General features: G+C 45.6%; 1 long non-coding RNA gene across 1 annotated transcript; it reads left to right on the top strand.

Annotated features, from left to right (window-relative positions):
• The first annotated feature begins 1,981 nt into the window (after window positions 1–1,981).
• Window positions 1,982–7,676, top strand: LOC122927913. Its single transcript, XR_006387828.1, has 2 exons — window positions 1,982–6,857; window positions 7,157–7,676. It is a non-coding gene; the product is annotated as an uncharacterized LOC122927913 (long non-coding RNA).
• Window positions 7,677–11,109: the final 3,433 nt, after the last annotated feature.

Genomic DNA, 11,109 nt, shown 5'->3' on the forward strand with positions numbered 1-11,109 from the left:
CCCTATAACAGCTAAGGGGGCGTGTCTCGGCTCTCCCTATAACAGCTAAGGGGGCGTGTCTCGGCTCTCCCTATAACAGCTAAGGGGGCGTGTCTCGGCTCTCCCTATAACAGCTAAGGGGGCGTGTCTCGGCTCTCCCTATAACAGCTAAGGGGGCGTGTCTCGGCTCTCCCTATAACAGCTAAGGGGGCGTGTCTCGGCTCTCCCTATAACAGCTAAGGGGGCGTGTCTCGGCTCTCCCTATAACAGCTAAGGGGGCGTGTCTCGGCTCTCCCTATAACAGCTAAGGGGGCGTGTCTCGGCTCTCCCTATAACAGCTAAGGGGGCGTGTCTCGGCTCTCCCTATAACAGCTAAGGGGGCGTGTCTCGGCTCTCCCTATAACAGCTAAGGGGGCGTGTCTCGGCTCTCCCTATAACAGCTAAGGGGGCGTGTCTCGGCTCTCCCTATAACAGCTAAGGGGGCGTGTCTCGGCTCTCCCTATAACAGCTAAGGGGGCGTGTCTCGGCTCTCCCTATAACAGCTAAGGGGGCGTGTCTCGGCTCTCCCTATAACAGCTAAGGGGGCGTGTCTCGGCTCTCCCTATAACAGCTAAGGGGGCGTGTCTCGGCTCTCCCTATAACAGCTAAGGGGGCGTGTCTCGGCTCTCCCTATAACAGCTAAGGGGGCGTGTCTCGGCTCTCCCTATAACAGCTAAGGGGGCGTGTCTCGGCTCTCCCTATAACAGCTAAGGGGGCGTGTCTCGGCTCTCCCTATAACAGCTAAGGGGGCGTGTCTCGGCTCTCCCTATAACAGCTAAGGGGGCGTGTCTCGGCTCTCCCTATAACAGCTAAGGGGGCGTGTCTCGGCTCTCCCTATAACAGCTAAGGGGGCGTGTCTCGGCTCTCCCTATAACAGCTAAGGGGGCGTGTCTCGGCTCTCCCTATAACAGCTAAGGGGGCGTGTCTCGGCTCTCCCTATAACAGCTAAGGGGGCGTGTCTCGGCTCTCCCTATAACAGCTAAGGGGGCGTGTCTCGGCTCTCCCTATAACAGCTAAGGGGGCGTGTCTCGGCTCTCCCTATAACAGCTAAGGGGGCGTGTCTCGGCTCTCCCTATAACAGCTAAGGGGGCGTGTCTCGGCTCTCCCTATAACAGCTAAGGGGGCGTGTCTCGGCTCTCCCTATAACAGCTAAGGGGGCGTGTCTCGGCTCTCCCTATAACAGCTAAGGGCGCGTCTCTCGGCTCTCCCTATAACAGCTAAGGGCGCGTCTCTCGGCTCTCCCTATAACAGCTAAGGGCGCGTCTCTCGGCTCTCCCTATAACAGCTAAGGGCGCGTCTCTCGGCTCTCCCTATAACAGCTAAGGGCGCGTCTCTCGGCTCTCCCTATAACAGCTAAGGGCGCGTCTCTCGGCTCTCCCTATAACAGCTAAGGGCGCGTCTCTCGGCTCTCCCTATAACAGCTAAGGAGGCGTCTCTCAGCTCTCCCTATAACAGCTAAGGAGGCGTCTCTCAGCTCTCCCTATAACAGCTAAGGAGGCGCGTCTCTCAGCTCTCCCTATAACAGCTCAGGAGCCAGTTGAAGGATGAAACTGAGCACGTGCGGCCTTCTCAGTGAGCAGGACAAAGAAATAAGAAAAAACAAAGAGCAGGTGGTGCAATACAGATACATTTTATTAAATAACTTGGAGGCTATACTAAATTTTTATTTAAATGAAATCGCAAAAGTATTCAGATCCAGGCGCTGGTTAGAAAACTGTAGAATATTTTTTGTGGGACAACCCCTTTTAAGTTTCTGTGGCAGTATGTGCAGTATAAATTCACAAAAATGCAATGAGACCTAGGTGTCAAAAGCAGTGGTGTATCTTGGTTTTGTGCTGCCCTAGGCGAGACTAAACTCGGGCACCCCCCTAATATAAATTTGACCCACCCCTTCTCCCCCCTCTAACCACTCAACGGGTCCCAACCCCCTTACCCCATAAAACAACTAAGTAATAGATTTTTTGTGAATTACTGTAATTTAAGTACTTACAGTTTTTGAAGACAGCAGGCTCAGGGATCAAGTAAGTCTTTCAACTCCTTCACTATGCGGCGCCGGCGATACCACTCGCATAGTGAAGGATTGGATCGGACAAGGAGCAATTTAAATATTTAGCATATTGTGTAACTATTACTAAGCAAACAAGGCATTTTGCCACCCCATTGGCAAGTGCCGCCCTAGGCAAATGCCTTGTTTGCCTTGTGATAGATACACCCCTGGTCAAAAGGGAACCTGTCACCATGAAAATGAAGGCCAGCCTGCAGACCGCATGTTACAGAGCAGGAGGAGCTGAGCTACCTGATATAGTATTGTGGGAAAAGATTCCACAAAACATGTATGTTACTCATTCTGGGCCTAGGAGTCCAGTGGGCGGTCCTACTCAGCGATTGACAGTATTTTGTATATATTGTGCACACAGATAGCTGTCAGTGAATACAATTTCTTAGCACTGTGTGAATGAAGGGTGCCCCATGTGCTGGTTTCCTTCCTTTTGTAATATCGGGCATTGAGTAGGACCGCCCACTTGACTCCTAAGAACAGAATGAGCAGAATATAAAATTTAAAAGAATACAAGTTATAGTATATCTTTTCCAACAAAGCTTTAAATCCGTCTACTCCACTCCATCGGTACTATACCATGCTGCCTGCCGATCGGACTGCGTGTGCAAACTGACGGGTGCCCTTTAAGTACTGGATATTTTTCCCTGTATGCATGTTATTGATGATCTTTGTGAAATCCATGAATTAATTAATGTCCCTTTTTAGTTTCTTGTATTATCAGACTGTACGAAGTATCATTGTAAGGTGAAAAAAAATCAGCATAAAAGCGCAGCTGGTAACTTTATTTGTATGGGAGTAGATGTATGCTTGACTGTGGTCTGTGGCGTCTCAAACGGCTTTTGCCGCAGACCAAATATTTTACTGTATCTTCTGGAGCAGTGTCTGGTTATTTGGAATATCTCAACTTTTACATAATACTTTTTTCTACCTCAGGAATTTCTTAACGCTGTGTGAATGAGGGGTGCCCTGTGTGCGGTTTTTGCTTTGTAATATCGGGCATTGTAGGGTTTTATAGCTATACCCAACAATAAAAAAAAACTGTAGGTTGATAAACAAATCTTTATAGCTGCAAGGTGTGCTGTGTCTTCCAGTTCATTCATACTCCTCCTTAGTGGTATTACAACATAAAGGGGTATCCCTTTATTTTTTTTGTTTAATTTATTGGTTTATATAAATGGGAAATTTATACCATTTTTAAATATACATGTATTTAAAGTTTTGCTTACATATCTATCTTATATGGGCAGCACGGTGGCTCAGTGGTTAGCACTGGTGTCTTAGGTTTGAATCCGACCAAAGACAACACCTGCATGGAGTTTGTATGTTTCCTCCCACACTCCAGAGATATACTGATAGGGACCTTAGATTGTGACCCCATAGGGGACAGAGTGATGATTAAGTCTGTGAAGGGCGGCAGAATATGTCAGCACTATATAAGTGAGTACAATAAATGGGTTGCTTTCCCCCTATTGGCACAGTAAAATGGTGTAGTCCATGGATCATTCAGTCCCGTGTAATGCATCCATAGACTAAATGAAATATGGGATCAGTCATGGGACACTGACATCCAGTAAGCAACGGTGTTACATGACATATATACATAGGAATAATGGTGGAAATCATTGTGGCCATTACAACAACTATGTCACTGTATATGTGTTTATGGCTGCCTATTTCCACTTGATATGTAAATGGCTGCCTGTCTCTAGGTGGTGATGTTAATAAATTTAACTGTAAAAAGAATGCAAACATGACACATACAGGCAAGATATGGAGAACAATGTCAGATGTGCTTCTACACAGACACTGATGGACATGATGAGATGCTGCTGCAGGCAGTAATACTGTAATATACTAGTAGTGGGTGTATATATATATATATATGCGAGCGGTCACATGACGGGATTGACACCAATAGTCCTATTCAGATCTCGTACGAAGGCTCAAAGTCTGAGAGCAAAATTTTAAATACATATACATTAGAAAATTATATATAACTGCCTATTCTCTAAGCAAATAAACTTAATCATTAAAATTGGAATACCTCTTTAAATGGTTTGGAGGCTCTATACAAATGTGCAGGTGCACATAAAGCCACTTATTACTATAATTCCGTAAGGGTACTTTCACACTTGCGTTAAAGTTTTCCGGTATTGAGTTCCGTCACAGGGGCTCAATACCGGAAAAAAGCGCTTCAGTTTTATCCCCATGCATTCTGAATAGAGAGCAATCCATTCAGGATGTCTTCAGTTCAGTCACTCTTACAGTATTTGGCTGGAGAAAACACCGCAGCATGCTGCAGTATATTCTGGAACACACGCCGGATCCCGCATTAATTTCCATAGAAATGTATAAATGCCGGATCAGGTACCAAGTCCTGAGGATAGGTGATCAGTAAAAAAATAAAAATCTTGGAAAACCCCTTTAATGCATTTTTGCTTATGTCGTTTTGTGGCAATACATTCAGTATAACTTGCCTCTTATTTTTAATCCCAGCCCTTCCTATGTTTAGGAGCCCAGTGGGTGGCTATATGTCTGTGTAGTAACTGGAATCCAAATCGTAGAAAGAGAAGGGATTTCAATTAAAGGGCTTATCCCACAAACTTAAAACAAATCTTTTTCACTCGCACCTGGAGGACTTTCACCAACGATACATATAGCATGTATGCCCTCCTCCACCCATTTGCTTTTCTATTTTCTAGAGAGAGCTTTTCAGGCCGCTTCTCAATGGAATCCCTATGCCAGGGAAGGTGGGCCGGGGGTGCTATCGGAGAGGAGAATGTTCTTATTGCATGTATATTGCAATAATACTTTTAAAACGCTGTCTTGGTGGCACATGAATACTTTCTTGGGATAATGCCTTAAATAAAACAGTGCTTATTCTGAACGCTTTCCCACAAAGCTATATATAAATCTGCTTAGCGCTATACAATGCTGCCCACCGCTTAATCTGCTGAATGTTATGCTCAAAGCTCTACTGATTTTGAGCATTATATTTTACATGTAGTGCATTTTTCATGGGGGGGGGGGGGGGTCAAACCCCCACTAATTTCATAATGATGACCTATCCTGAAGACAGGTCATCAGTAGTGATGAGCGAGGCAAGCTTTGGATGCTACATCCGATGTCGTTTTTGTTCAAAATTAATGTTAATTAATACAGAGATCCATCTCCGTACAGTACTAAAATGTATGGGCTCCGATGAGGCGAAGTCGCGTGAGACTTAGTTGAATAACTTCTGTAGTTGATTTTTACAGTGGATAACCACTTTAAAACTTGGAACCGAACCCGCTTCAGTTCCTACTGGTACCTCTGACTTCATCTCATCTGAGCCCATCCGTTATAATACTGAACAGAGACAGATCTCCATACACTGTTAATCTCAAGTTCTGAACAAAGTGACTTCGGCGGTAGCATCTGAAGCTTGCTTCGCTCCTCACTAGTCATCGGTAACATCCTGATTTTTGGCTTCAAAAGCTGCTGCAAGAAAAAAATCTGAACTTGTGGCAGTGCCCTCTGAAGAAGTGTCTGGAAGGTTAAGGCTAGTCTCACATCTGCGGCAGTTATTCCGGAAGGCTGTAATTCTCCACGTCCAGCATTGCCGGATGCAACTGGAATGCCCGCCTGTCCCGTTAACTATAAAGGGGTCTGGCACAGATCCAGCAAATATGCAGACAAATTGCCAGACACAAACCGCTGCATATGGCTGAGAGTTCCTGCCTGACCACAGATCTACTCTACTAAACTGAAATGACGCCTTGACCGATAGTCGGGCAGGGACGCTCAGCATCGTTAATCATTACGATGCTGTAAGTTTGAGTCACAGAAGCATTGTTCGGTCCAGGAAATGCGACAATCGCATGGAGCGTGTATCCTGGACCTAAGGCCTCATCATGCACACGACCATATTTTTGGATACGGTCGTGTGCAGGAGGCCTATAAGAGTGAGTTCACACATCAAATGCTTGTTGCAGAATATGCGCTGAAAATCCGTAACAGTACCATGTTATTGAACGCAAAGCAATGGGTGAAAACTGCAACTGAGTCCGCACCAAAATCCGCAATGATAACACAGGCGGATTTGATGCAGATTTTAATGCACATTTGGACTACATTCACACACAGTCACATGGCTGTTTTCAGAGCCAATTAGAGACCATGGGACTATTTACGTGGCCAGTTAACGGTCATAAAAAATAGGTATGCTCTTTGAATTGCATTATGGATTCCATTACCACGGACTATAATGCAATTCCATGACGGAATGCCTTTAGAGGCATTGTGTTATTCTTTCCGTCATAATAGAAGTCTGTGGACTGCAAAACGGATCCGTCCCGTTTCCATTATGCAGGGGAGGAAACTGAATGGATCCATTTTGCAGCCCATAGACTTCTATTATGACGGAAAGAATTCCATTATAGAATTGCGTTCTGGTCCGTGGTAACTGAATCCATAACGCAATTCACCTTTTACCAGCAAAGGAAGCGTGAACGAATTTCAAAATATGAAATTCGCTCATCTCTAGCTATAATAGATACTTTGGGCACTATGGGGGCTATTATAGATACTGAGAGCAGTAAGGGAGTCATTATATATGCAGGTGGCACTACAGAGAGACATAATATATACTGCGGGCACTGCAGGGGATGGGATAAAAAAAGAAAATCCTGTGAAATTCATTTTTTTTCTTTTTATAATGTCCATCGTTAACACCTGTTAGAAAATGGATGCACACACACTGATGCAAAATGGCCATAAAATACGAAGTGTGTCCGGTCTTGTGTGAATGTAGCCTTAGGCTGGGTTCAGACCTGAGCGTACTGAACGTACGCTCTGTATGCGCGATTGTACAGAGACAAGCGAACGCCCATTGTCGCGTGTTCCCGCTGAAGTCTATGTACGGGAACGTGCGACAAGACGCCCCAAAGAAGCTCCTGTACTTCTTGGGGCGTCGGGCGTTTTACAGCGCGATCGTACACGCTGTAAAATGCTCTGGTGAGAACCATTCCCATAAGGAATCATTGGTTCTTGCCTGTTGAGTGTTTTACAGCGCGTAGGAACGCGCTGTAAAACGCTCAGGTCTGAACCCAGCCTTAGTTTGGGAAAACCTACTCTGAACCTCTTTAATTTAAAGGAATTCTTGTCATTTTCCTCTGCAAAGTAAAGAGCAATAATTGTGTCTAATTGAAAGTTGTAAATGGGGGCACATGTTTATTCTGACCAGGTATTGGTTTTTGGCATTTGGCCAAGACCCACCTCTACCAGAATCGGGTGAAGCACATGGCACAACCACCAGCGGTGCGGCCAAAAACTCCAGTGCAAAACTGTGTGAAACAAACTGCCTCCTGTAAATGAAGCTTTTTTTTCCTGCCGTATAGGTCTCTCCTTTTTCTTTAAATGATTGGTAACAAATATATTAAGCCTATCTGTATTGGCTCTCCATGTCTTGAACGTGTAAAGCCATAATGTTGTATTTGCCTGAGTCTTATAAAAGGTATACATAGCATTTGTATAAATTTTTGCAATCGCAGCGTGCCTTTTTTAAGGTTTTAGGGAAACATTGTGATTTATATTATTCAAATAAATAATTGCAACAAAAGTGTCTCTTCTCTTATTGCTAAACACACACATATATAGGCCTGTGGCTGGTGAAGTACTGGAGGGGATGTATATCTCACCGAAATTGCTTATTTGGGTAGGATTCTAGGGTTTTCCTCAGCAAATCTAGGTTGCTGAGGGCTTTAATGGCTGGATTTTTATGGCATGGCAGGGAGGTTGGTAGTGGAACCTACAGAAGCTCCCATACGGACCTCCCTAGCATTGACTGGGTTGCATAGCATTATATTGATTTATGATGCTATGTAACGCTTGGAGTTCTGGAGTATATTGGAGTATATTGTCAGTAACACTGACAGCATTATGTACAATACAACTGACCCAGTCAGTACGGGAGTTTCCACAGACACACACTGCGAGTTCAATCCGGTGAATTCGCTCATGTGAAACCAGCCCTACAAGTATGGTATTCACCTAGCCCAAATTATCATGGGTGCTGCGGCCAGGGCTGATTACTGGGAAGCCTGCTATAAGAAATCTGTCAGCTGAATACTGCTTTGTCTGAACTACACCTAAGGTAAGGAAACCTGATGATGTGCTCTCTGTCATTGCCAGCCTCACACTCCTAGATTGTGGCAATACCTTTTCTGATGTGTGACCATGGATTTTCCTTCGCAAGTGCATGCTATTTTCCCATTGAAGCTATTAGGCCGCTTTCACACAGTCAGTGTTTGATCAGTGATTTCCATCAGTAATGGTGGGTCAAAAATACAGAATAGATGCAAACCTTTCCATTATACTTTGTCTGTGTAGCCTCCACTTCTGGTTTTGGCTCACAATCACTGATGGAAGTCACTGATCAAACACTGACATGTGAAACTGGCCTTACAGTTGACAAAGCCAGAGCTAGAAAACGCTTGCATCTCCTCACATTTGCCCACTGAAGAAGAAAACTGTAAACTAATTGATTGCAATGGGCAACTACTTATAATAAGTTATGGGAAGCAGCTATGTTTGGCCTCAGCAACCTCGTGGCTAGGTCAGTTTACCCATGTCTGAACGATTAAGAGAACCATCTGGAAAATTAAACGCCGAGAGAGGAAATATTTGGTTCAATCCCTCTGCTAAAAGCTTTCCTTGTGGATGCCTCGGCTGCATCTGTCAGATTCTCTGCTAGAGATGTGGGTCTTTCTAATGCTGCTAGGAGAGCACTTTGGATGAAATCTTGGTCTGGGGGATGAGACCTCAAAGATCAAGTTGTGTTCCATACCTTTTTCAGGGGAATGTCTTTGGTCCGATGTTAGGATTCTTGAGAAGGCAGCAGACAAAAAGAAAGGCTTCCTAGAGGAGAGACTGGTTAGGAGGAAGATACCTTTTCAGGATAGATTCTATAGGGGGGAAAGGGAAAACCGGGCGCTGGAGTTACCCAAAAGGGGGTAAAGGAAAAGGAGATGAGTCCTGTACGTGAGATGAGTCAGGGACAGCAGGACTCATCTCAGGTTAATTTGCATATGTATCAAATCGTTTTTTTTTTTACACAATAAAAGCACACAGAGCTATGGGGACTGGGTATTGCGGATGTGCTAACGTCCATCTAGCAACCCATGTCCTCAGCTCTATACACAAAATCCCAGTGACAGGTTCCCTTTAAAGTGTTAACCAATAACCACTTTCCCCACTAGTAAGAGAAAGTGCTTACTGGTTATTGCAGGGAGCCTGTAACTGACAGGAGGAGGTAATAACCAGGGAGCACGGCCTCTGCAGTGAGGGAAATCACTGATTTATGAACAAGTTCCTGCAGCGTGGCCCCTGAACCAGAAGATGCATACTTGCCTGCTCCATGCCCCCGCTGCCTCTATCTTCCGGTTCCTGCACTTTTACACCTGTCCGTGCATGACCATGGTCACATACACCGCTCCAGTCAATGACTGGCTGCAGCAGTGACACGCTGCTTGTGGCCACATCACTGCTGAAGCCAGTGATTGGCTGCAGAGGTACATGTGACCATGGCCATGCACCAACAGGTGTATTCAGCGCTGGGAGCAGGTAAGTATAATCTTCGGTTTCAGGGGCCATGCTGCAAGAACTGAACTAAATGAAGGAGGAATGACGGTGATAGCGATCATTCCTCCCCAGTCACTTTACATCGACCTGTGTACACTGCGACCCCTTGAAATAGAGTGATGTGACAAAGCGGCCCTCAGACCAAAAAAGGTTGTGCACCCCTGTCTTAAAACATCAGGGTCTATCAGATCTCAACTGTTAGATCCAGTAGAAGGAAGGTCACTTCAGCAATATATCTGAAGATCTGGAAGAAATTCTGTTCCTGGTCAGGCGAAAGATCCCCTAACCATGAGAAGCCGAAAACGCAAAAGATATTAGAATTTCTACAGCAGGGTTTTAACCTTTTCTCTGTTCCTGCCCCTACAGAGGTCAGGGGAAAATCTCCATATGTATGCCATCATGGTGGATTCATGGAAACAGAACTACCGGTAAGTCTAATTCCAATTTTTGCCACCATGGGCCACCCCTGGCGTTTTTCCATGTTTGTGATTTTCTTTGCTAGGGGCGTCGCTAGGTTAAAACATTCAGGGCCTGGACCCCAGATGTGCTGGCTGCCAGAGATATCCAACTGTATCGCCATCCTCAGGACAGCGATACAATTGAATCACTGTGGCGGGACATGGGAACCAATAGCTCCCTCTCATAGGCCGCAGGCAACTAGGCCTGAGGCCCATGAGAAGTATGCAGGCTGGACTTAGGTGGTGTGATGACGTCATTGACTTCAATGCGAGCACCAGAGAACTCATCGCTGCTTCACTGACAGTGGCCGTAAATCAGGGGAGGATCCTTTTTTCTGCCTTGTATGTTGAGTAGCATGTTGGCACTACAGGGGGCAATTTAAGGTCTGGGGGCACTACAGGTGAGCACTATAGGGACTGTGGGCACTATAGTGGGGCAGTCTAAGGGGCACTTTGGGGGACAATATAAGAAGTGGGGGCACTACTGGAGACCACTATAAGGACTATGGGCACTACAGGGAGTACCAAAAGGTTTAGGGCACTAAAAGGCTGGAGGCACTAAATGGGCGGTTTGAGAAATGTGGACATTGTAAGGACTGGGGCACTATAGGGGGCATTTTACTGAGGTTACTATAGGGGACATTATAACTAGAAGGGCACTATCAAGGGGATTTACTACTGGGAGCTCCATAGGGGTGCCTTATTAATAGGAAGGCTGAAACAGAGTATCCTTATTACTCTGGGCAGTATTATGTGGCACACTATAGGAGCACTTCTAATGGGCACTCTCTCTGCGGGAGTATTATGGGGCCAAGCAGAAGTTTTGCACCAGAGCACATGAAGACGTTAGCCACGCCCAGCGCACATGAAGACGTTAGCCACGCCCCTGAAGCTGATTGGTGCAGCACTGGTGTTGCTACCCTGTACCTGCCAGTGACCTCCCTCTCTCCCTCA

Source organism: Bufo gargarizans, chromosome 2 (assembly GCF_014858855.1).
Source record: "Bufo gargarizans isolate SCDJY-AF-19 chromosome 2, ASM1485885v1, whole genome shotgun sequence".
NCBI classification, from domain to species: Eukaryota; Metazoa; Chordata; class Amphibia; order Anura; family Bufonidae; genus Bufo; species Bufo gargarizans.